This window comes from Aythya ferina, assembly GCF_964211825.1.
Source record: "Aythya ferina genome assembly, chromosome: 6".
NCBI classification, from domain to species: Eukaryota; Metazoa; Chordata; class Aves; order Anseriformes; family Anatidae; genus Aythya; species Aythya ferina.
The window spans coordinates 40,469,179-40,494,530 of NC_140303.1; the positions used below are offsets into that span (position 1 = coordinate 40,469,179).

The window sequence follows — 25,352 nt, forward strand, 5'->3', positions numbered from 1 at the left end:
GCTAATATGTACTTGGAGGAGGAAGAAGTCATTAGGTTTCTCCTGTAAAGATGGATGTGTAGTTTTGAGGAACAGTATCTGTCCCAGAATAGTTAGCAGCTGCTGCAATAATTCTTCTGAGGTTATAAAGAAAGCGACAGGCTTTCTGGGGTTTGTTTTGGTAGAAGTCCAAGAAAGAAGAAAATTGGGCTTCAGGCATCAGATTCATCACCAGGGCTGGAAATGAAGGAAAGCCAGTGCAGCCCTGAAGCTTTGCTTCGCGTGCAGCAGGAGAAGGTCCTGCAGCTGCCAGTCCTGCTCCCACGAAAAGGGGAAACAGCCCCATGGCCCCAGTTGATCCTGGGTCAGAGAAACATGCTAGGCTGGTCACATCTTTTACAGACACTGTTTTGGAATAGCTGTGGATTTAAGCACGTTCTTCTGTGTTGGTTGATAAATATGTCTACTGCTCTATGACTTTAAAAGTACAGGAGTAGATCTGTTTTTAGAATGAAGCAGGGAGTGAGAGTGGTTACAGCCACCTTAAAGCCTGATCTCCATGTAGTCATATGGCTAATATTCCTTGTGTTGATAAATATTCCAGTGCTTCTCATTTCATAGCGGTCCTTCACTTTAGAAGAATACACAAATACCTCACATACCTGAACAAAATACCCCCTTCCCCTGAAATAGCCTAACTGGAGGAAATGAAGCATAAAATACTGCACAGCAGGTGGCAATGATGAAATGATAAAGAAATGAAACTGGCTGTATGGTTGCTTTTTTTTTTTTTTTTTTTTTCAATTCCCCAAAGGGAAAAGATGATTCACAAAGTGATTTGAGGTAGATGCTTCAAGCCTGAGCAGCCTCAATGACTGAGGGTGCATGGTACTTAATCTACCTCCTTGGTCTACGTGGGCAGCAAGCATGTTTTATTTTTATATTTTAATGAGCACACAAGTCATATCAGGTTTCCGGAAAAGACTAAATCATAACAGCATTCCCAGAAGCTTTGTTTCCTCTTTTAAACTGTCTGCTCAAAACTGGAGAGGGAAAGCAGCAAGGCTGGCAGGCAGTCACCAGACATCTGCTCGGGGAATCCAGATTCATGCTCTGTGCCTGAGCTTGCTTCTCCTTCAGCAGGCAGCAAAATAGGGTGGGAGAGAACCTGTAGGTGCCTTATTACTTTGTAGTCAAGGAAATTTTGTAATTAGTGATCTCTTTGTGGACTAGTATCCTCTGCCTGATTTCCCTGCGCTGTTCTGGGCAGTAATGCAGCCCTTGGATGTGTCCTCTTGGGATGAGGTGGCTTCCATCCCAGGAGCATGGGCAAACCCCCAGCAAATATCTTGGTGCTGTCGAGGAAGATGAGGTTGCTTTTCTGATAAAAACTTCTTAAGGGATGAAGTACAAGTAATGAGGAGTAAATTCATCCTAACACATAGGTTCTACAGGCTTCACATGGTGTAATTTGGTTTTGAATTTGAGTTTTGTGGAGCAATGGTTTTAGCTAAAACCTGCTAAGTTCTCAAACTGGTGTAACTTTGCAGGTGATTTTCTTAGGGTTCCTCTGAAATCCTGGGTACAAATAGCTGTAAGGAAAGTGTTACTAGATGAAAGAAGCAGCTTCTTTGTACTCTTGTGCTCTCTTATAATCAAAGTTTTGTGTTATGTGGTGAAAACCTGTGGATCAGTTGATTTTTTTCTAGTCTTCACTGTGTCTGCTGGTGGTCCTGGTAAAGTCCAGCCTTACATGGACCATGGAAACAAACTTTGTGTACTGACTGTAACCTTCTCCATTTAAAAACTGGGACAGAAGCTGCACTTTTCAATTCCCACTGCATGTTTCTGTTCCAGGACTAGGCAGCACGCTTGCCTCTTCTCAGGAATCCATTTGGCACTTCTTGTGAGCAATAAAATCAAATTTGAATCAAAGGAAAAAGTAAATGAGGACAAGAACAGCCTGTTGTTTTGATGTCAGATCAGAGCCCGTAGGAAGCACTCTGGCTGAAGCGGGTTGCTGTTAGGGTTTGGTCAGTTGACGTGAAGATGTGCTGCAGGGCTGCTTTCAACAGGGGCCTCAGAAATGAGGGACAAGGCCTGGGCAGAAGCAAACCTGCCATGGAGCTCCCATGGCCCTATGGATAGGGATCATGCAGGGGGCACAGAAAACCTCTCAACACTTGGAAAACACCAAAAGGGAGATGGCTTGCATAAGTCTGCTCTGGCACCATAAATGTGTGCATTACGAAAACTACAGGGTGAAGCATTGCATCCTTCGTGCGGAAGACTTTTCTTAGTCATAAGACTATATATGTGTGTGTTTGTATCTTTCAAGTTTTATATTTGATCATCTCTAGTAAGAGTAAGTTTCAAAAGTTCATTAAATTATTGAGCAGTTTTTTGTTTTTCCCAGGAAAAAACATCTTTAATCTCTTACATTCCCCCAAAGAGGCGAATCTTTAAAATGTATTTGCGTCTAATGTGGAATTTATTTTATGACAAAACAGGAGATACTTGTACATGAAAAATAAATACCAAGAATAAGTCATGCATTTTTCATTTTGTGTCTGAGTACGGAGAGTTGAGAAGTTTAAATATTTAAAATAAGCCCTCTGGTGCCCAGTAGAGCTCTGGGCTGTGCATATAGGGGTGTGTGTGTGTGTGCTGGGTGGGGGCTGAACCCCCCATGCCTCAGGGGTCTGTGCCCTGCACTCTGGTAACTTGGGGGTGGAGGGTCCCGTGAGGAGGGAACTCCCTTGCCTGGGGAAATGCAATGTTGGATGGTGGGTGTCCCAGCTGGGATGGCTGTTTGCAGGGATGGGGATGTGGAGAAGCCCTATCTGTGTTGTGTATCTTTTGCTGGACTCTCACAGTACCTTGTTTACTTTGTTGTTTACTGCATAGGTGAAATCCTCATGGCAAAGTCTATCTTGGCTATTCACTTTCACCAAAAATTAAGTGGACTCTTGTCTGTTCTTATGGCTAAGGTCCAAGTGATCCAAACCTGTAAACCAAGCTGGGGAAGAGGTAAGGCAGAGAGCAAACCCCTGACCTCGTGGTGATTCCTCTGCAAGACAGAATGGTATTATGTCTTTAAGTTTGCATCTTTTTATCATCCTCAATTACAGTTTCTCTTGCTTGTGTATAGGAAAGCTCTGATATTTCTCCACTTTTGCTAAAACTAAGCTTTCTCAGCATAAAGATCAAAATTATTTGCTAGCCATTGGGACTAATGATCACCTGCATCCTGTGAGCCTTCAAAACCATCTTGCTCTGTCAGACAATCACACAGTGCACCATCATATGCAAGAAGAGTAAAGCTTGGCATGGTTGTGCCAGGCAGCACGTACCTGAACTGTGCTGCTTGCTCTGTGTGTTATGTGTATTATGTCAGATCATCACCTCTGAAGTGCCTGCCTTGCTCCTAGGTCACTACAGACATCATTTGTATGGGGGTCTCTCTGTTGGCAAGTGGAACCGATAGCATCATCTCCGAGTTGCTGAAAAATAAAGGATAGAGCAGGAATAACAAATTTCTCAGAAGTTAATAAGGTCCATATGACTCATGTAGTGAATTTGCATTTTGTCTTCCTTGGTTTCCAGATGCAATTATTTTTTTCACTGCTTTCTTCCTTTGCTTTTTGTGAACTGGTTTCCTCTGACCAGTACCAGTCCAGTTGAGCAGCCTGTAGGTTACCAGATTTTCATTATCACACTTTCTCTTACCTTCCCCTTTTGCAAAAAGCTTGCCATTCTACAAATTGTTCTTCATCAGAGATAATGTGCCCATCTGAAATGGAAGCACTCCTCCCTTTAGTTGCTCCCAGAAAGTGGCCAAAACACCTGCAGATGCTGATGGGTTTTAAAAAAGGAAAATCAAATGTTGTCTCAGCCAGAAGGCTGTTCAATTAACTTTTCCTGCTGGGAATTATTAGACCTGAGGCTGTGCTGTTGGGAGGAATCATTTCTTAGCATCAATGCTAAATGAATTAGGACTTTGTTGGTAACAGAGAGGAACTTATCAGAACATGAGGCAACAGCAAAGCTCTGAAACTTTAAAATATACAAACATCAGATGGAGTTACCCTTTGGAGCACCATAACATTTCACTGAGAAATGCATTTAAATGAGAATGTCCATAAGTAGATTTTTTTTAATCGAATGTCAAGATTTGCTATAAGAATGGCAATGTGGACGTGTTAAGGGAAGATTTTTTTGGGGGGGTTATTTTTCTAAACTTTACCACTTCCTTAGCACAAGTTCTGTCAATCCTGCTTAGCTCAGCCTGTCTGAATAAAGGGCAAGCAGCTCCTGTAGGGCCAGGACCTCTTGCCATGGTGCTTAGATGTCATTTGGAGGGCTCTATGGATTGCCAGTCAGAACCAAAGCCTGCTTTGCCTGAGCACTTGCTTGTATGCAGGTGTTTGGGCAAGCACTCTAGTTCAGTCTAGCAACCAAACTCTTGAAGCTTTTGAAATACTGATTTTAGTAGAAAATAAAGCACAAAACACTTTATTTTTAAGGAGGTGAAGCTTCCATCCACATATTGTTTTTGGAAGAATTTGAGCTGAACCCCAAACTCTTTTCTCAAGAAACTTCTCAAATCATTGTCAAACTCTTAGGTATTTTTATCTGAATCTGTGTTTTTAAACAGTAATAATTTCTTACCTTTTTTAATGAATGCTACCAATAAACTCTTCTGCAAGGCAGTGATGCGTTTATTTTTAGCAGTTTTAACTGAGATATCTGGTATTGCTTGGACATGTGTGACCAGAATATTGGCCTCATTTCATGAACACCTGAGTCCTGAGCAACTTCTTGAAATTAATACTGATAACAGCCCTGCGTTTTCTTTTTTGACTGTTTTGTTCAGCAGGTGTGGGTTGATTTTGGCAGTGATCACTGATCACAAGTAGGAGGAAACCCTATATTTTGTTATCTCCTCCAGGTGCAGTACTTGCAAAGAAAGCTGAGGGCTTGGAGGTGATGTTTTGCATGGTGAGTGAGCACATGGCTCCTGTAGTGTGTCTGCAGGTTGTGTGGCTGGGCTCATCTTTCCTACTGCACTCTAGGGAAAGTTATGAGCATCAGAATGAGTGCTCTTCAAAATGCACAAGAGGAATATGTTGTAATCTATTGTTCACTGCCTAGAAGCCCTTTTGATTTAACCATTTTTCTTTTCTAATAGTTCACCTGCTTTTATCCAGTGCTTCCCTTCTTAATACACAACTTTTTTATATTTGTTTCCTTCAGACCTGTTCTACTTCCGTTATTTCATTGCTTACCTGATCTTTCCTTTCTCTATATCTTTGGTTGTGATGTGATTTTATTCCAGTCCTTCTCTTGCCTTCTGGAAAAATAAGTTCAGGGATGGCATCTGCAGCTGAGCAGGAGGTGCAGAGGAGATGCCCAGCTAGCAGGGTATATTTCTAGTGAAGGGTTCCAGTTTCTGTGAATTGCTGTGGGAGAAGCAGAGGCAGGGCTGTGGCTGGGGGGCTTTGGTTTGTCAGGACAGCAAAGCCTGGGCTTGACGGATACCAAGTGGGAAACCACGGCAAGTCACTGGGTGAAACCCATCCCTCTGCCACCATACTGCATGTTTTTTGGAGGAATTGCACATAGGTGTAATCAACAAGAAACCCAGTTGTTACCTGGTGGTGTCAAATAATGAGCTGAATAATTGCCGTGTGAGTGTTGCTTTTTGTGTGAGAGCCTCTTTGAATTTGTGCCTTAATGCATGTGTGAGTATTCCAGTGGAGCCAAGCAGGAGACCTTAAAATGATTGCTCTGACCTGAAGCCCTGCTGTGCTACCGTATCCTCCAGAAACTGGCTATTACCTCTGCTCCAAGACATGTCTCAGAAATTGCAGGGGGTGACCTGCTCACATTCCTCACTTCAATCTATACTTGTTAAATGGCTGCTGGTGAGGGCTCAGCTGCTCCAGTTGTGGTTGTGGGAGAGGTTTGGGCACGCTGCTTTAGGGGCTGCTCCCAGGTAATTAAAGCACGTCATGCATCACCTCCACAGGCTGATTCTGAATTTGTACTTATTCCCCAGGGTTGAGCAATGTGAAAACTTGAGAATTGGGCAGAAACTGTAAACCTGAGCTGTTGGGATCGGAGTGGCTCAGTGTGGCCAGGTTGAGGAGGAGCTGAGTGCTGAGCTGCTTGGCTGCTGGGGACTCACAGACCCACTGGCAATGAGCTGGGACCCAGCCACAGGCAGAGCTACTTTCCAAAAAGAAACATGTGCCAGTGATGGGTATTTGGGCTTTAAGCTAATAAGCAACCTGGAGAGTGGGCACAGCCCTTGGCAGTACTGCCAGAAAGGAGAGGGAGAATCACAGCCTCTGAGCAGCGGTGGTAATGGGAAGTGCGATTAAGGCAGGTATGTCAGCTTCTCCCTAATTGTGTCCGTGCTGCAAATATAGATGTGTGCATGTGAGTAATGGCTGTGCCTCTGCAAGCTGCACGCATCTGATAAGCTGAAGGTGCTGGAAAAGAGACCTTCAGACCGTGCTGTTGTTCCTTGCAATGTTTTGGGCACATCTGTCCCAATTTCTGTGACTTGTTTGGATTTGGGAAGGTGATATGCCTACAGCTCTGTGCTGAGAGTCTGTTAGTGAGAAACTTTTCTTCTGCTGGTGAAAACATCGTAGTCCTTGTGGATGAGCTGTAGGCTGACTTTTTGTACCTTCTGTGCTTTAATTACTGGAAAATCCCTGGAATCAGAGGATGGCATCACATGGTTTATAGCTCTGCTTTAGCCGGGATTCAAATGCCTTACTCGGTCAAAATTTGCTCTGAAATTCGAAAGAACTTGTCTGAATAAGGCACACAGGATGCACTTTATCGTCGGCGTGTGCCGTGGGTAATTGTACTTACTCAGCTGTCCCAGCCACGTGCAGCCTGATAAGGCGAGCAGAGCCAGACGTATCGCAGGCTAAACCAAACAGTAAGATAAATCCTTACTTTCAGAATTAACTAGGCAGTAAAGCATGTTGTTTTTCACTAAGTGTCCATAAGATGTAGCTGAATAAGGTATTTGCTCTCTCTGAATGGAGCAACAGCTCTATTAATGTATGGCGCAGCCTGGATTTCCTCTCCCCAGCATCATAGTGATAGCAGCATTACAGGGACTTAAGGCAGAAGATGCTCCCTGTGGCTTGCTGAGAATAAAACGTGCCCTGCTATGACTCCTGAAGCCATGGTCGGGGTGATGGGCACTTCCACAGGACGTGGGCAGAACCGTGTGTGATGTGCAGCTGGGTGCCTGCCGGCAGGTCCGGGACACAGGTAACAGCTAAATGCAGTGACACAATTCCCTCAGAAAATACACGGACCTGTTATGTTTTAGTTGTAATTAAGAATGCATTAAACCTGGCGTTATCAATTAATCAGACTTTCATGCCAATTAGGCTGAGGCTTGGGGGGAAATATATTCAGGGGTTTTGTAAGAGACAAAATGGTCTGAGAAATTTGCTTTTATGTGTGATGAACAAGACAGCTTAAAGATAGCACCAGCCTTTGACAAGCTGCTCGAAAGGGACACAGGGTTATCTCTATTTTGAGCAAATCACAGTTGCAATAAAAATTGGAAAACTGTCAGTTTCACAAAGCACGAGAGAAATTCTTACCGTTGGTTTTCTGGGAGCACCAAGAAAGAACAACAGTCTGGGGTTACTTAGTCATCCGAAACAACAAAAAGCCCTGCTGCCTCGAGTGTGTTGCCAAACGTGGGAGTTTGGGTGAAAAACTGGTAGTGTGAAAGCCTAGGGAACTTGGGGTGAGTCTACTCCAATTAGTTTGGTGTGGAGGAAAGGTGGACTTATTAAGCACACTTTATTACTGCAATCCACATTAATATTTTTCTTTTTGAAGATGAGTAAATACTAACAGCTTGTTTAATAGAAGCTAACAGGTGCTAAGCCAACACAGAGGGGGTTGGCGAGACATGGAACCTGCACAGGGCAGCCTTGGTCGCTTCTATAGTGATGAAACCATGGGCTGAGAAATTTTCTTCTGCATTGGAAATTCATCAGGAAACATGAGATCAGCTATATTGTGGAGGGAATAAATACATTTAGTTGGGTAGTTGTCTTGCTGAATAAGAAAAAGATCGGTAAAATTCTGTATGCGAGGGTAGTGTGGCTTTTTTCCTTATACATGTGAATTATGTGAGCTTAGGAATCCTCCGTAAGCTTATGGGAAGTCATAGAGAACTAAAAAATAAAATGAAAAAATGAGGCTTCAGCCTTTAGCTTGAAGGTTTCCTTGGATAAGGACAACAAATGCCAATAAAATAAGAGTTTCTTCACTTTTTTTCCTTTTGCGAATTACCTTCTGTCTCCACAAACTGTGATGCCTTCTGTTGCCATGGCTCTGCTGAAACTGGGGGTGAAGTTTGCTGGCTGTGATGAGGACAGGTTTTTGCAGCATGTAATCAGGTAGATAAGCTCTCTGTTTGGATCCAAAATGCAAACTTTCTCAGTTGTGTGTTTCAGGAGATAGCCTTGTTCAACAGCTCTAATGCCACAGTGGCAATTGCTCGTTCTGCTGCTGCTGTTTTTTTTTTTTTTTTTTTTTTTTATAGGAAATAAAAGTGAAATTGTTGTCTTAAAAGTTAGAGGGTACAATGCACTGAAATACTAAATTTTTTCAGAGTTTGTTAAATATTTGTTTGGAAGCATTTCAGGCTCTTTGGGCTACTAAGACATTCTTAACATGAAGCCATTTATGAGCTTGCTTTAATTTCCACACCATTTTCAGCTCCAGACAAACCATTCTAGTGATCTAATTGAATTAGAGAAATAAAGTTTTAGAGGCAGGAGCAGTGTGTGGGGTTCAGGAGGCTGAGAAGGTGGAGGCTCTCTGAACCCATTTTTGGCAGGGCCAGGACCCCTTACTTTGGTAGCTACCTTTCTCCATTGCTTGTTGGCTGGTTTAGTTGATTGCTGTCTATTTATTTCTCCATGTCCCTACTGTGGAAACAAGTATTTTGTCTGTTAATGACCTTTGCCCAAGTGTTTTTTTTAATATCCCATACCTTTTGCAAACCCTTCTTATACTGTTTGTATTGCATTTGCAGATGAGATTGAATCTAAACAACTTATACCTTTGCTTTAGCATAATAGAATTCTTGAATAAGCAAAACCATTTGGGATGTCTGTATTCCGGGCCTGGATGCTGAGCTCTGGGTTTACATCTGTATATTCCCATGACACCTTACTCACAGACTGTGTTCCTTTGTTTTTGTCTGTGACTGATTATAATTAATGGTCTGGGTATAGAGTTACTTTCAGATGTGAAGTAATGAAATACAGTTTTCATTGCAATGAACTTTACAGTGTCAGAATTTGGCATTTTATTTGTTGTTTTTATTCTGATAAGGCTGCCTTGAAAGATGTGACATTTTGTATGGTTACCAAAATGGAAAATTTCCTCTGCAAATGAGTCTTATGGAACTGATTAGAAATGAGTGTTTTGAATGATCTCCCACTGCTGCTGCTCATCTGTCTGATGAGACCTGAGATACTGTAAGCCCAATTCGTACCAGCCTCTCAGAGGCGATGAAAAGCAATTTTGTGAATTCTTTAATAATGTCTTCAACTTAATTGACAATCTCAGGCACACATGAAGCAGTTTGTTGCTTACCAAGTGAAAATTCCCGTCTGTAGAGCTGATCCTACATCATTCTTTCCAGCAGTTCCCTTCAGAATCGATAGATGAAGAGGAAGGCAATGCAATACGCAGGAATGGAAACCCATCAAAATGGTCATTTTTATATAGGTTTGTTCTGATGTTCTCTGAAGCCAGTGCAGAGAGCCCCTTCCAAGGGGCTCTGTGTGCAATAATCCCAATCAAACCTCAGGGAACTAAACTCACAGTGAAAATTTTCAGATCGATAACAAGGAGGAAAATATAGCTGCTCTTTATTTAAGACTTTAGAGTTTGATACGCATGGCTTTCTGATTGTTTTGTGTGTTTTCCTTTGTTATAAAAGGTGTAGGACAAGAACCAGCCCTCAGCATTCCATGCTTTAAAACCAGGCTACCATATCAATACCCCACCTATACCTACACTTACCTAGCTGGTAAGACACCCTTCTCCATCTAGGTAAGACTCTTTGACTTAAGCTTTATTTTAATGTTTTGAGTTCAGATAAGTCACCTGAAGATTTGATACCCTTTACCTTTCAGCTTTGGTCTGTATTAGGGCTGTCAGATGTTCTGACAAATGGGCCCCCAGTGGTTTGTCTCCATAATATGATCCCACCCAGTCTTTCCCCAGTCTAGGTTAAGAAAACTGATGGTCAGTGTATTTGACTTTGATGAAAAAGTGTTTTTTCCTTCCCTTCACAGACCAAATTACCCAGGGATGTGTCACTATGTGTTCAGTTCAGTCATGTATATTGACACTGTCTAGATTACAAGTAATTTTTAGTGAATAAAATCATAACATTGAGCAATGATGGAAAGGAGCGAGGAACAACTTTTATCCTATGTCTTGATTAAAAAGAATTTTTCTTCTCAGTGAGCTGGAAAAATATTTGCCTTCCCGAGGAGAAACTTTTTCAGACTATCAAATGAAATGGTTGCCAGTTGACAAGCCTGAGAAACAAACACATACAAGTCAAGATCTTTTAGTTGCTGTGTGACTCATGTTGTTGCAGCTGAAAATGTTTTTTGATGGACAACTTGTCAAATAAGAATTTCATTATAGGAGACCTATGCATAAATGTATCTTCAAGACATAGAAATTACAGTGTGGCCTCTGAAATGAAAAAGTGCAAAAAAAAAAAAAAAAAAAAAATTGCAGATGCTCTGAATAAAATAGGATATACTGGTAGGTTTATGATTTTCACTTCAAAGTAAAAGGTTCATTTGTCTGAAATAAGAAGTGTAATTTATAAAATTAGTATTCTGAAATGTGCAATCATAAAATAATACAGTATTCTCTGGTGTTACATGGCAATTGCTGTCCTTGAAATTGAAAAGTAATGCAAGGGGGACAAAATGTGTAATGAAAGGGCAGGAAAAATACTGGTACCAGAGGCACTGAGAGTAACATAGTCTTAAGCCATCCCTCCACATGCTGGTCTGTGCGGTGTGGCCCACCCTTTGGTACAAGGCTAATATTTATATATTCAGAGGTGTAGTTTTTGTGTCTGCAGCTGTGTATTTGTTTCACCTCTAGCACATGTAAACTCTCTTCCCCAGAAGCTCAGCACAGGCAGCATTCCCTAATCCCAAGCCTGCTCTTTCCCCCCACCCCGCTGACTCTGCCTGGCGCTGTTCCTCAGGCTTTCAGTGTCAGCTCCCTTCCCTGACTGTCCCCTCCCGCACCGATGGGCGATATTGATCTCATGTCATCTCACCTCCTTCCTCACTCTTCTCCCGAGCCGTGCTTGCTGGCCTATGCACCGTGACCCCCTGGCAGTTTTCTGGCAGTTCGTCTTGGCAGAGCTGCAGCTGCTTGGGGTGTTGCTTCCCCCCCATCATCACTGCTGGTGGGGAGCTGTCTCCATAATTAAGGCTATCAAACACGTGGCTGATGCCCCTGCTCGCTGGCTCCATGCTCCATCTTATGGCATCGCTGTTTGGAGTGGTAGCGTACTGACCATGAATGAAATTCCTCCTTGAAAAGGGGCCCAAAGTCATCAGCCAGCACCATCGATTGTGTAAGGACGCTGATCGATGGCTTCTGTGGCGAGCCCCGTGCCTCAGCTGGGCTAAGCCCTGGTGTGGCAGGGACCAGCAGGCACGAGCCTCCGAAACGTGGTGTGGTTCCCACTTCCCAGAGGTTCTCCTCCTGCACCTTCACAGCTCTGTTTTTTTATTTCTGTAGCATTTGTTTTGGGTGGGTGAGTTATAAAGAATCACAGCCTGCTCAGTGCTCAGATTGCTCTCTGCTGGCATCTCTGTGGATGGAAAACACACAGCTGGGGTTCAGCAGAGGGATTTGCAAAAGGAGGAAAAAAGAAAAGAGCAGGTGACCGGTGCTGAGGTTATGCGGACCTTGCCTTCCTCCCTTCTGGATAAGGAATAACTGCTGCTTGATGGGGACGCAGAGCCTGGATCAAGCTTTGTGTAGCCATTCCTTTATGGACAGGGTTTATTTATATAGTAATTTGAAGTGTTAGAGTTTTTGTTGTTGTTGTACTTTTTGTTTTGGCTTGGTACGCTGTGTGGTGCCTCAGCCAGACTTCTCTGGGCATCAGAGTTCGGATCAGGAGCACAACATGATGTCTGCAGCCCAGGAGCTCGCTACAAACTCATCAACACTTTTTTTTTTTTTTTTTTATTTTTCACAGCTGTAAATCAGTTGCAGTCTTTTCTTGGGCTGAATACTGCCAAAATCCTACTTTAATCTAGAGTCTTCAGCCTCTGCCACCTTTAAACACAATTTGGATGTACTGATGCACTTCCCATGTGGGATGAGTTTCACGGTCCTTGTGCTGGGACGTGAGCCGAGCAGCAGCAAGGGCAATGGCCAGGGCTGGCTTCATCAGACCAGGCAAATCTCAGCTGATCCTTTCTGCTGGCTAATTGGGCATTAATGATCAAAAACTCTCAAATGGCATCATCTTACTCTCTTTTTCTGTTTCTAATCCCGTGGTTTTATTTCCAGGTGTCTGGGGACATTAAATGGCAGAGAGAAGGGAGAGAGGAAGAAGAGACTCTCAAGCCCAGTGGAAAGAAACTTCAAAGCATCACCTATTTATCTGAAAATCTTTAATGGTTCAAATTACCCAAGAATCTCAAGAAGCACTCAGTGAAGGATGAAGAAGTAGTAGTGTGACTTATGTATGATTGACAAGGAGAGAGCAGGATCTTCCCCAGTACGCATTTCTGCAGCTCTTCTGTTCCATTAATATCAAGTTAAAATATTCTTTTAGGAGTCCTTCCAAAACAACAAGTTTTTCTACATCCAAGTGTCTTTGTAGGAAAAGACTTTGTAGGAAAAAACTTCATGGGCTTTTTTGGTTATTTTCTTTTCTCCTTGTATAGAAATGCTAATGGAATGGGCTGGAATAACAAAGGACAAGCAGGCTCATTTTTAAAAACCATTTCTGATAAAGCTTCCCCAAAGCCTCTGCTGTGCAGAGAAATGATATCTCAAGCTACAGACACAATTACCACCAGTAACCAAGACCTTCACTTGGAAACAAGACCGAGCTGCAAGCCCTCCTCACTCCCACTCCTCGTGGCTGCATTTGCAGGGAGCTGTGCAGGGTGCTGGGGTGGCCGCACCCAGGGATGCTCTGCGATGCTCCATCCATCACATGGCACATGTCCTCCTGGCACCACGGCCATCAACAGCTTCAGATTTTCTCAAGGGTTCCCATTTTACTATCAGAACTCTTCTGTTCATCAAGCTACAGTGCAGGAATAACTTAGCTGGCAGCTTGTCAGGCTGAAATCTGGAACTGCAGTAATGGTTGCTCATTTGGTAGGACCAAAGAGCTTAATTGCATGCACCAAATGACTCAAGTTCCAAGCAGTTGTATTCTCATTTTAATTAAGCTGTATGAGTCAATAGTTATCTCCTCTTTTCTTACACTGAGCAATAGCTTTCCTTCATGAACAGCATCGTTGATAATGAAGAAAAAAAGTTATTTGAAGAAAAATGTATTGCTTAGTACTAGAGTGAAGCCTTGCACAAAGTGTCCCAATGAGTAACAAGGAGCTATGGGGAGGGATTTCTTCCTTTTACATCTTTTCCCCAGGTTTTGATGCCTCTGCTGACATTGTCACTATGCTGGTGGATGAGCCTCTGAATGATGTGCACGGGTGTGTCTGAGTGCTTCACAGACTTATGTATGGAGAGAAAAAATCCTGTTCACTAACTTGATATTGGATGTGTAATGGGCTTTAATTATATAAAGGTTTTCTGAATTGCTTCTTGAAACCAGAAGATGTGTTTGGACCACCCTAAGAAGGAATGCTCAGGTGCTGTAATGACCAAGGGGTGAGTTTCATAGGCTTTAAGTTATTTCACAGTGCTAGGAAAAGTGCCCCCCATGCTGTTACACCTTGTCTTGCATCCTGGTGTTAGAGCCCCTTGTCTGGGGAATCCATGTAGGAAGGGCTGTGGCTCTGAGCGCACGAGGGGCTGTCTGTTCATTTAACTCTGCCAGGAGAGGTGAGCAATGGTCCCTTAGCCCAGGGAAGGAATAAATATTAAGAATGATGCACTGTAAAAATGTCACTTTAGGAAAAGGAGCCCACTTTAGAAGAATATATTGATTTTTCTTTCCCTCCCCTCTGTGTGGGTAATGCGAACAGCATTCCCTTGCCGTTACCTGCCTGGCAGTGGCTGCTACAGCCTCTGATTAATGGCTCTCTTGTCTTGCCAAGTGGCTTTAATTCTGCTTCAATTTGAGTGGTGCTGCACCATACACAGTAAAAGCAGGTTTTCACATGCAATATGGTCAGCTCCCAGCAGCAGGGTAAACTCCTGCCTTTCAGAAGCAGCCGTCCTCGGGCAGGAGCACGCAGGCAGCTTTATCTGGGCACGGGGCTTGGAGGAAGGCAGCGGTGGCCAGAGCCTTCCCCACCGCCCCGGGCAGTGCCCGGCAGGCTGTGTGCCCCTGCTCCCCCTTGGCTTTCCCCCCGGCACGTCAGCTCTGCCTGACAGCATGCCAGAAGATCCAGGGCACGTCTTTCCAAAGGTTAAAGATGAAAGGTACAAGGCGAGGTAGACAGTTTAAATGCTTAAAATGAAGGGGAGACAGCTGCTATCCGTATGCGTGACAGCCCTGACAGGCTTGGCTGTGGTTTTATGCAGAAAATACCCTTGACAGTAGCAATCCGGGCTTTAAAAATATGATTTACCCAGCCTAAAGCGATGGACAAAAAAAGGTTCTCCCATAGTTTTATTATAGTGTAAATATGCTTGCTGTGTTCTCAGTTCCACCTTCAGTGTTGGTCTCTAAGCATTGTAAGAGTTTATAGGTAAATTGGTCAGTTTTTGGTCATGTTGTCTGCAGATATGGCACAGCTCTTTTGGTCTGGGGCCGAGGGCTTCCAGCCTTCTTCCTCCTGCCTCCTCCTCTTGCCCTGGTGCTGGTGCTTCTGCTGCTTGACATTGCTGCCCGGAGCAGTGACTGCATGTGGCTGCAAGAAATGCTGAGAAAAAGCCTTTGTGCCAGCCCAGAGTGTGTTGGGAAGCCTGGCTGTGCCTCGAGCAGCACCTCAAGCTCTGGTCGTGTCTCTGAATGAAGAATGTGTGTGTTGCACATGTTACAGGATGAAGCGTGTGTGTGTGTAGCACATGTTACAGGACGCTTTCCTTGCTCGTTGTCAGCTTGGGGACAACTGCTATGAGTGGCTTTAGGGGACAGATTTTAGGAGCAAGAACTGCCTTACAGAGCTGCACCATAATTGGGATTATCTAGAACTAACTCCAAATACTTAGTGTTTAAACTGAGTGTTTAAAGTGGACAAAACCTGAGGGAAATGGGGAACCAGCTCCCAGCAGTGCCCTGGTTTGCTGCCCCAGCCCCACTCGGTGGCAGAGCTGCTGGGGAAGGGGTGAGGGCAGCCCTGAAGCCCGGGACCCCCCCAGCCACACAGCCTGGCGGCTCTGCGAGCACCTCCTTGGGCAAAGGCACCTGGCTGTGATCTTGCTCCCAAACTGGCATCGTTAAAATGTTACCTGAGGTGATGCTGAGCAGTTTTGGAGGGTTGAGTTTGTTTCTGCTGAAAGTAAATATCTTTGCTGGGATGGAGGCTTGCGTGCAGGTGACCCAAAGCATCAAGACAAACTTATTTCATTTAAATATTTGCTGCTGTTTGGATTTCCATCACTTCTAAAAACCCTGTAAAGTTCTGCTCAGTAGCTATGCAAGGAGTCTGCAGTAACAGCATTCTGCTTGATCTGGTGCTTGTTACTGGTCTGCTGAACTCGGTGAGCACGGACTGAAGCCCCCTTGCTGTTTCAGGAGAGCAGCAGGACGGGACCATCGCCGTGCTGGGCTCCTGCAGCCAGGCACGGGAGTTATGGCTGTGAGCGCTATTAAAAGGAAAGTCACTGCAGGAGGGCAGTAGCTTTGAGGTGTATCTACTCATTTGAAATATTTCAAAATTGCTTGTAGCACAGAAAGGCGTATTACAAAACAGAAAATAAAATATTGCTCTCTGCTTTTATTCACCTCTAAAGGTAATAAACAGTCAGAACAAAATGCTATTTTATTAGTGTCTCCTATTTTTTTTTTCCTCCCATGATGTAATTTATACAGTAAGAGAAATAAATATCAATCTTTAAATTGCTCTCAGTGGTGCAATACCAACATGCATTGCAGCTCTGATAATGTGCTTGATTTTTTTTCTAGCTCAGTTAGTGTCACGCTGCAAAAGTAAGTTGTATTTACACATATTTCTAAGCAATGTGCATGACAAGCTGCAATATAAATCAAATCCTGTGAGTGCAATGTGAGACTACTACTCTGCCCCTGATTTTGTTATTCCAATTTCAGTTCCTTACGCCATAGTTTGTGGGGGAAAAAAATCTTTTCAAATCCAGTCTGGTTGCTGCTAGCTCTGCTTTAATGTGATTTTGCAGCGTTTGGAAGGCAAGGTGTATTTATCCTAAACACATGCCTCCTTGCATGTAGTGGGAGCAGCTGACTGAAGTGCTGCTATCAACCTGATGTAAATCTATATGGGCAGAGTTTCATTAAGCTACATACATTTTATTAGTAGTATGTCAAAAGTCTTAAGTTAGAGCTCTGAGTAATGAAATTTGCTTTTGTATGTACACGTCAATGTGAAATAATGCAACCTGCTCTAGCGTGGCCATGTGAGGAAAAGCACGGGCACAACCAAGGGTACGGTGAGCAGTGTAAGGGGACAGGAACATGGCAATCCCTCCTGGTTTTGTTGGCTGAGAGGCGAATCTCTCCTTCTCCAAAAGAAACTGCCAGTTCTTTCACCCTTAATTACAGAAACTCACTGAGCAAGGCTTTTAGCTTGCCCTGTGGATGCAATGGCAAAAGCTAATCAAATACTTCTTCTCCTTGGTGAAAACAGAAGGGCCTCATGTCTGAGGCCAGTGTTTTCACACCTGCTTTATTTTTGTGTTGTGCCATTGAAGTCTAACATGGCATTACATTCAACCTGGCAATAAGCGACTGGTGTTGGAGGCTGCTGCAGCACCAAAAATGGTGAGCCCAGCTCTCAGTTCTTATGTATTTTGTCTCCGGCAAACTAGTGACTGTCTTAAGATTAATTTTAAGGATAGTATTATTTCAGCTCTTCATTCTCCTCTGGTTTGGACACATAGTCCAATTTTAGTCCCATTTGAAAGAAGCATGTATTTCTCAAAATAACTGTTAAATTTCACAAAACCTGGCTATTGCTAGGGGAAAGAAGTCCTGGTGATGACTCCTGCTGAACGACATGCTGCTGGGGGTCCTGGGTTCCTCTTGGTCTTTGCCTGACCCTCATGGTGTGGCTGTTCTTCAGGGACATTTGGCGTGCCTGCCCCTCGCTGTGCTGTGTTGGGGCACATGTTGGCGGTGCTGAGCATGAGGATGTGTCCAAGCACCGTTCATCACCTGGTGTAGGCTGGTTTTTGCTCAGAGCACCATCCATTGATGGGAATGGATCAGCGAGCCTCAGTGATGCTTGTATTGCCACTGCTCTTAATTAAGGCTGGGTTAATTGCCCCGGGTCTGCCCAGCACTGGCTCTGCTCGCCCATCATGTCCCCAGCACGCTGGTTGCTGCTGCCCATCTCACCCAGCTGGCAACAAATCAGAATTTACAAAATACTTACCTGCAGGGTTTTTCTGCTTTCTTTTGTCTGGTCTCCTGGAAAAGAAACCCATCATAACCCGCATATGAGCCTTCAGCAGTTCGATTTGTCTGTTTCTTCCTGCTGTTCTGCACAAGGGCATGCATGCTTAGCCTGCCCAAGGATGTTCACGTTTGCATGTTTCAGTAGCAGTTAAGGTTTGTCCTGGAAAAAAAAAAAAAAGCCTTGCCACAGACAGTGCTGTACAGCTGCTGCCCTTGAGGTGTCATTTTCCCTTTAATAGAGATCAGTTCAGTAAAGCTATTTTTTTTAGTTAGCACCTCGGCCACCTTCCCCTCTACCCCTCCTTGCCCTCTGGGGCTCGACTGACAATTGTTGAAGAATTTATTTTTACGCCTGGGAACCTCGCCAGCTTGGAGCAGTTTCTTTTGTGGCAGATGCTTCACGCTGTCCATGTGTTTATTAAATCTCATGCTGATTACTGCAGGTTCCTAATTTGTCCTCTGGACTATATGCTTAAAGAAAAAAGGGTGGACAAAAAGACTTGAAATTTTAAGAAGGCGTATAGCGAGAGGGTGACATATGGCTGGTGTCATGGCTCCTTTTTTAGTCTCAGTTTACTGCACCATCTTCTCATAAAACCGAGATGGGCCTTACCTTTTAAATTTTATTTGTACAGCTCCTCGGGATGTGAGACAAGAAAAGTACTTTTTACAGTTTATTGTGTTGTACTCTTGCATCATCAGGTCCCCAAGGCTATGAGTTGCGTAGCCCTCCACGCAATATGTCAGAGTAACAGGGAGGCATGGGAGATGCACAAATCGAAGTGCACCTTGCCCCTGTGAAATCCCTGATAATAATATAATATTATAATATAATAATAATCCCTGATTTGGCCAATAATAATAATAATTGGCCAAATCAACAGTAGTAATTAATACTTCAGGACAGACAGCATGAACAGGCGAAGTGTAAAATCAAATATTTAATTTTCAATCAAAACATTTTCAGATCAAAGAAAAAAAAATCTGTGCAGGGATGAAAACAGTTTTTACCCTGATTGGCTTCCTCTTGCTGTTAAACCAGTATGTAAATTATTCACCAAGTCTAACACTAATGCTAACGATTTTGTGCTAGGTTAATTTAAACAATAGCTTTACCTCTAACCTCTGTGTTGTTATCTAGTGCGAGGCATCCATGGATGGTGTTCTTTGGGCTGTTGTACAAGAAAAAACCAAGGCAGGACCCACAGGTGAGGGACAGAGGCTCCTCTGGCTGTCCCCAGAGGGGACACAGGGAAGAGCCCTCCAGCTTCACGGTGCCCCAGTCTCTGCCCGTGCCCTGCTGATGTTCAGAGGTGGGTGCACCATCCACCCCCTTTCAGCTAGCTGCCACGGCTATTCAAATTAAGTCTTTAATTAAAATAAACACAGTAGGCTTTCAATTAGACCAGAATGAAAATTGGGAAAGTTGACTGACTGTTTCTCAAAATCTTCATGAAATATGATAAGACTTCGGCGTTATTATAGGACTTAGTTATACCTTCAGTGCAGCATGCCGAGCTGATCTTAAAATAGTGTGATTTGTTTCCTACCGTTTGTTCCTTTAACAAGCTGCTAAACTGCTGCTTAGTGGCCCAAATTATTTCCATTAAAGAAATATTTATTGAACTTTATCTTAATTTAAATGTGAATATTTCCCTTAAAGAAAAACTTGAGTAAAACAACAGGTGCTAGTGCAAAGAAAGGGTCTCTGGGAGCCTCAAAAAAGCAGTTCTGCTTGGAAATGATGGTTTTGGATGGAAAAAAAAAAATTGATGGTAGAGGTAAAGCCAAAATGTTGGACTGGGCATACCTAACTGGCACCATATGATGAGTTATCCAAGCCTTGAGGTCTTTAGAAGACTTCATACATTTCTGTGGGGTGCTGGAGACAAGCAGTGCTCTGGATGGGGCAGATGTGGGGTGAGGTACCAAGAGGCCTCGTGGCACTATTGCAGTGATTCCTTCAGCCCTTATCATGCATCAAAACACTTTGAGAAGGAACGCACATATCTGACCAGAACAATAAAACATTAATTCGCTACCTTTGACTCCACAAACGGTACCTGTGGCTAAGTAGAAGGCACAACAGGATCTTACTTTTAGCCAATTAATTGTAGAAAGTGATGGTAGGCTTTATTTCTGCTCCTGAGTTTAGAGGTGGGTTTTGCAGTTTTATTATTACACTCAGCTGCCTTAAAAGCCTCATGCTGGCTTCTTCAAAGATCTGCTGAAGCTGGAAGCAGCCACTTACCTTTCTTTTGATTTTTTTTTTGGTTTGTTTTCAATAATGAATGTGTTATTCGACTATGTAAATGTGAAGTCTTTCTAAAAATAAGAAGTATTTTTAAGGTGCTGTTTTTGTAACATCACCTGAACCAGTTGTTCGTGTTCCCTCTGCTTTCAGTATTCTTCCAAGCGCCTGTTTGGGGTTAGCATCTGATGGGCCCATAGCACCTCCTCAGATAGCATTTAACAAATAGGGTAGGATGTCAATTTGGATGTAAAACACCGCTGCTGCTGAAGTTGATGGCACAGGTAGCATTGGCACCAGCAGGGCAGTGCTTCATCCTCGGGCTTTTGTGCTTGGCTTTCAGAGTTTTTAAATTATTTTCATGCCTGAGTGCTCCGTTTGGACAAGGTTCATCTATATTCATACAGCTGTCTGCAGAATTGAGTTTCGTTCTGGAGTTGCTCAGTCCCTTTGTCTGAACTCGGGGCTGGGGCTGCAGGACTTGGGAGGCTGGTAGTGAGTAATGAGCGGCGCCGCCTCCTGCGCAGCGCCAGGGCCGAGAGCTTGCTTACCAAATTTATCTCTGCCTTTGCTCTGGGCGTAGTTCCAGGGATGAATTTGGCACTTTTCCCATATTTTCACCTGAGGGAAAAAACACTTCTCCGTTCCAGCAACCATTTCTAATTTTAGTTTGCTGGAGGATAAGCATGATAAATAATTCTGTTTTCACACAAGAGTTTCTTTGTGTTAACTGTTGAATTTTTTGCCCACAATAAGCACTCTGACCAGAACATACATATATATTTTTTAAGTTATTCTGACTGAAATTCCCTATGGGAAAAACTAACAATACTTTATCACAACCTGATCTCCCTAGTCTAAGTTGTACATTCAAAAAACTCTAGAAGCAGCTGTGCTTTGCTTGATTTATATTGCTAAATTATTCAGCATGTAAGTCCAATTTACCAAAGGGTTTAAAAAAGCAATTAGAAAACTTGTGACTGGCCAGAAATTGCTTTATGCTTACCATTTTGTGTGTCCCAGCCCCCTGCCCCTTAAGGTATGGCACTTGGAGATGTGGGAGCAGTGGGTAAGTACTGAGCATCTCCTTTGAGGTCATTATTTCATTAATTATTTCATTAATGACTTCAAATGAGAGGGGGACTGAGGCCTGTTGCATCTAGACTTTGGACACACAGATTTTCATGGGAAAGAAATATTTCTTCACATGAAAGATTACCACTTTGCCCTATGGCTTCTCCAGACTGTTCTTAAGTGGCACTTTGGGATTCTGGGCATCCAGCTGAGCCTGCAAAGGTTTGTTTTGTGTTCTCATTGAACTCTACACCTGCCCAGTTTTGAACTGTTCCTATGAATTTCCTCAGAAAATGTGACCCTGGTTCACACCTTTACACAGACAGGGTCAAGCTCTGTAGTGCTGCTCGCATTTTCCTTCTTTTTAAGGTGTCATTAAATAAATTGCATTCTTAGAAACTCAGTAAAACCTGTATTTTTCGTCTTGTTGGACTTTTTTTATATACTGCCAGTGCCATTTTCTTCCTCTTTCAGACAAGGAGAGGCCCTGCAGTGCTCCCTCATGCTCTGCTCTGGAGATCTTGTGGGGTGAACGCTGCTCTGGCAAAGCAAGCACAGCACTGAGCCCTACTGCAGCAAACCAGATAAGCAGAGATTTAAAAAAAAAAATAATAATTATTGCTTTGGTGAAGGCTAATTTTGATTTTAAAGTGATTGGTGATCCTTGTGATCTGTCCCAAGGTGCTTTAGCTTCGCAGTGATTTGGGAGCAGCATCACAGACCCGTCCCACTTGCAAACTGTTGCAAGGTGAGCAAATTCACAATTGCAAACTGTTGGCAGTGGAATTTTTTTAAGTTTCCTTAATGAATGGAGAAGATTATTTTTAAATGCAAATTTGACTTAAAAGTACCAGATCTTGAAGTCCCTTTTTGGGTGTGTGTAGATCATTTACGTAGCTATCTTGTCATTTGCCTTAACTCTTTCTTCATGCTGTCCTTGAACCAAAGGAATCAATGTGACTGTTCATCACTGAGATTTCTATTCTCTGGATATCCTTTGAGCCCCACTTAGGCAATAAGCATTCATGCTTCTATTGTGGCTGGGAAGAAAGGTCAGAGATTTTTCAAAACCCACAAAGAATCAGACTTTTCTACAGGCAAACACCATGCCAAATGCATTACTGGTTTTGAAGCTCACCCCCAAAATCTGGGGAACAGAGCTGGGCAGACTGTCCACATATTTTAATCTAAGACGGGTTTAAAATATACTTAAATACATCATTAAATGTGCAAAAAATAGGAATAAATAACATCTGTTTTTCTCATTTTTATCAAACTAGAAGGGCTCATTAAATCTATCACAAGATATATGGCTGCGAGTGTTTGTAATGTATCTCATGCAGATATTTTATGTTTAAAGCAAGATCATGAACTGAAATTTTGAGGTCAGATTAAACCTTGTTAGCAAACCATCTGTCTAATGGGTAACAGCCAGTGATGGATATCATTGAAAGATGGAATAATTTATGAAGCTTGGAAAGCTTTTCCCTTTTCGGCTGGGTTCTGCTCAGTGGGAACAGCAGTGCTGGGGGGATTGGTGGGGCTGCAGTGGCCGGTCCCATGGGATGGGGCTGCCACCTCGAAGCACTCCCCTGGCACCCCGTGCCCATCCTGGTACCATAGGTGAAAATAACCCAACAGGGATTTACACGGAGCCAAGGCTCCTGTCGCAGGTTGCTGCTGCTCTTGCACAACGTGGGGCCCTGACCTTTAAATAAAGGCAGAGGGAGTTGTCAAAGGCAGATAGAGCAGTGTGAGGGAAAAACAGGCTGCTACTAAGTGCAGATCAGAAGCTTGCTGTGGTAAGGTTTTCTCCTTATTGTACCTCAGGAACAGGAAAAACCTTGGGCAAAGGGAGGCTGCTGGTGGCATTATGCATCCCATTTAAAACAAACATCTGACAGTGACAGTGAATCTGTCTTGGGAATTGACTGCTTTTTCTCTGGAATATGATAATTATTGAATTTGAGTCTCTTTTTTATTAACTGGTGGTCTTTACAATAGAAGGGAGGCTTTAATTGCTGTTGTTTTTGATTTTCTCTCCTTTGTTGAAGAGCTGAAGACTTTCAAATTTTAAACCTGTCAAAACATGAATTCGTCATGAAAAAAGCAGTCAGGGAGTGTTTGATGATTGAGCCCTGCTGGTAACACAAGTGGTGAACAATTGAAAAGATCAAAAAAAAAAAGAAAAATAAAGCCAGCTTGTGGATGACTCTGTTGTGCTTTTCCCTGCAAAGCTGATGGTCTGTTTTAATGAAGTCTGTATATCTGAAGTCCTGCTAGTCCTGCTAAAGAAAGTAGCCAAGCTAGTTTTTATTATTATTACTAATATTATTAATTAATATATACTTAATATACAATATATAATCAATATATTAATAATTAATTATATTATTAAATATAATAAAATATCATTATTATTAATATAATAATAATAATAATAACAACAACAACAACAATAATATTTTATTTAACAAAAAGAAGGAAACCTCTCAGGCATCCTTGGGTGGCCTGTGGTTCTCCAGCCATGATCTTGCTCCTTTGCTTGTCCTCAAAATGTACCATTTATTCTGTTGCCTCCAGCTGGGTGGCACAGTGGATGAGTGTGACCATGGGATGCTTCCTGCACTGAGCTGTCCTCCGATGTGATGCCCTCTCAGGACACACGTCTGTCTGCTTTGGTTTCCTGCACCTGCCCCCCTGGGAGGGCAAAATGCTCAAATATCTCCGTGGACAGGTAGTGTTGAGATGCTGAAAGCTGGTGCTGGCAGAGGCGTAGGTCCTTATTCAAAAGGAAGAGTTTCCCACCCAAATGAAGATGGTTTTTATGTTCTCGGTTGGCTTTTATACAGATTGGGCAGCACGTGGAGGGAAGCTGGCTGATTTCTTATGTGAAAGTATATCCAAGTTTTAACGTGGTTGTCTTTGGGCTTTCACAGCAGAGCCCTGCTGAGGCTGTGGTTCCTCACTGAGGTTCAGTATTTTGTTCAAGTATTGGAGGAGAGAGAGTCAGGGGTAGGAGCTGGACATGGGACATGCAAGGCAGGGGTGGTCTGCCTCAGAAGATGAAGTACTCTGCCCACTTTAAAATGGTAATAATAAAACCTCACCCACAAAACAAACAAACAAATAAAAAAAACAAAAAAGGCTTGTCAATAATGAATGACTTGCTGGCTACAACGAAATTCTGGGGGCCAGCTGTGTAAAGGGGTAATGATTAATTCCCAGCAAGGTCTGGAAGCTGCAGGTCTATGGAGGTATTTTTATCCCCAGCCCCAGCAACGAGGGGAGGCTCGCTGTACAGATTATGGCAGTTTGTGTTTAGCAGCTGGGCTTTTTAAAACAGACATCAGCATCGGTGTGAAAAATGTCCAAGGGAAGCAAGGATGTTCTCCAGCGATAGGGCACCACCAAAGAGCACCCTGGAAAAAATAATTGCCCTGCAGCAGTATTGAAACCTAATGGATTTTCCTGTGCAACTCCAAGGCAGGCAGGAGAGGAAAATCAGCGTGTTTCACTGGGCACAGCATCGTGTCGTTTTCCCATGAGGATGTGTTGTAGCTGCAGCATGGTTATGTAAATGCCTCCATGATAAAGCAAGTTCTTCATTTCTTTTATGCTCAAATCAGTATGTAAAAAAAATAATAAAATAAAATAAGAGAGAGAGAGAAACTCTGGGAGATTTGAACAGTGCAGAAAATGCCATCGTACCCTGCTGTTACATAAATTCAGGTTCTCTCCATCTCTAAAATCAATTGTCCTGGGAAGCTGCACTGCAAGCTGACACATGGAAGCACTTTGTCACAAGCAATTATAGCATGCTACAGTAAATTGCTGCACAATCTATTACATTATGGGACACTCGATGTGTGCAACATTTTTCTCTAATCAGTCTGCCTAATTACCCATTAGCAGAAATGAGATTTGTAAGATTTTCCTAAGACTTTTCCAAAGAAAGGGTATTTTTAAAAGGAAATGGTAAGTTTCCCTATTTAGTATTTTGAGTTGTATCTGCTGAAAAGACTGTTCTGTTCTGAAATAGGGGAAATTGTTGTTTAACTAATGCCTTCTCACTGGAGAGCATCCTGTGGCACAAGCCACCACCCTGCACTGATCTGGCAGACCCATGCACAGGACTGTGGTTCTGGGTGGTTTGTGCAGGACGCTGTCCAGCTCTAACACTGACTGGAAGACAAAGCTGAAATATTCCTTTATCAAGTACAGGGGAATTTGAAAATTTAA

At 43.1% G+C, this 25,352-nt stretch overlaps 1 long non-coding RNA gene across 5 annotated transcripts in view; it reads left to right on the forward strand.

Moving 5' to 3' along the window:
• LOC311438903 overlaps positions 1-25,352 on the forward strand; it is a 40,457-nt gene that overhangs the window by 10,278 nt on the left and 4,827 nt on the right. For 4 of the 5 annotated variants that reach the window (XR_014694417.1, XR_014694418.1, XR_014694419.1 and 1 more), the window contains exons 3-4: positions 12,613-13,775; positions 13,871-13,953. This is a non-coding gene — a long non-coding RNA (uncharacterized lncRNA). Of the gene's footprint in view, positions 1-9,985; positions 10,099-12,612; positions 13,776-13,870; positions 13,954-25,352 lie in introns of all 5 variants that reach the window. The other variant, XR_014694416.1, reaches the window with a different exon arrangement.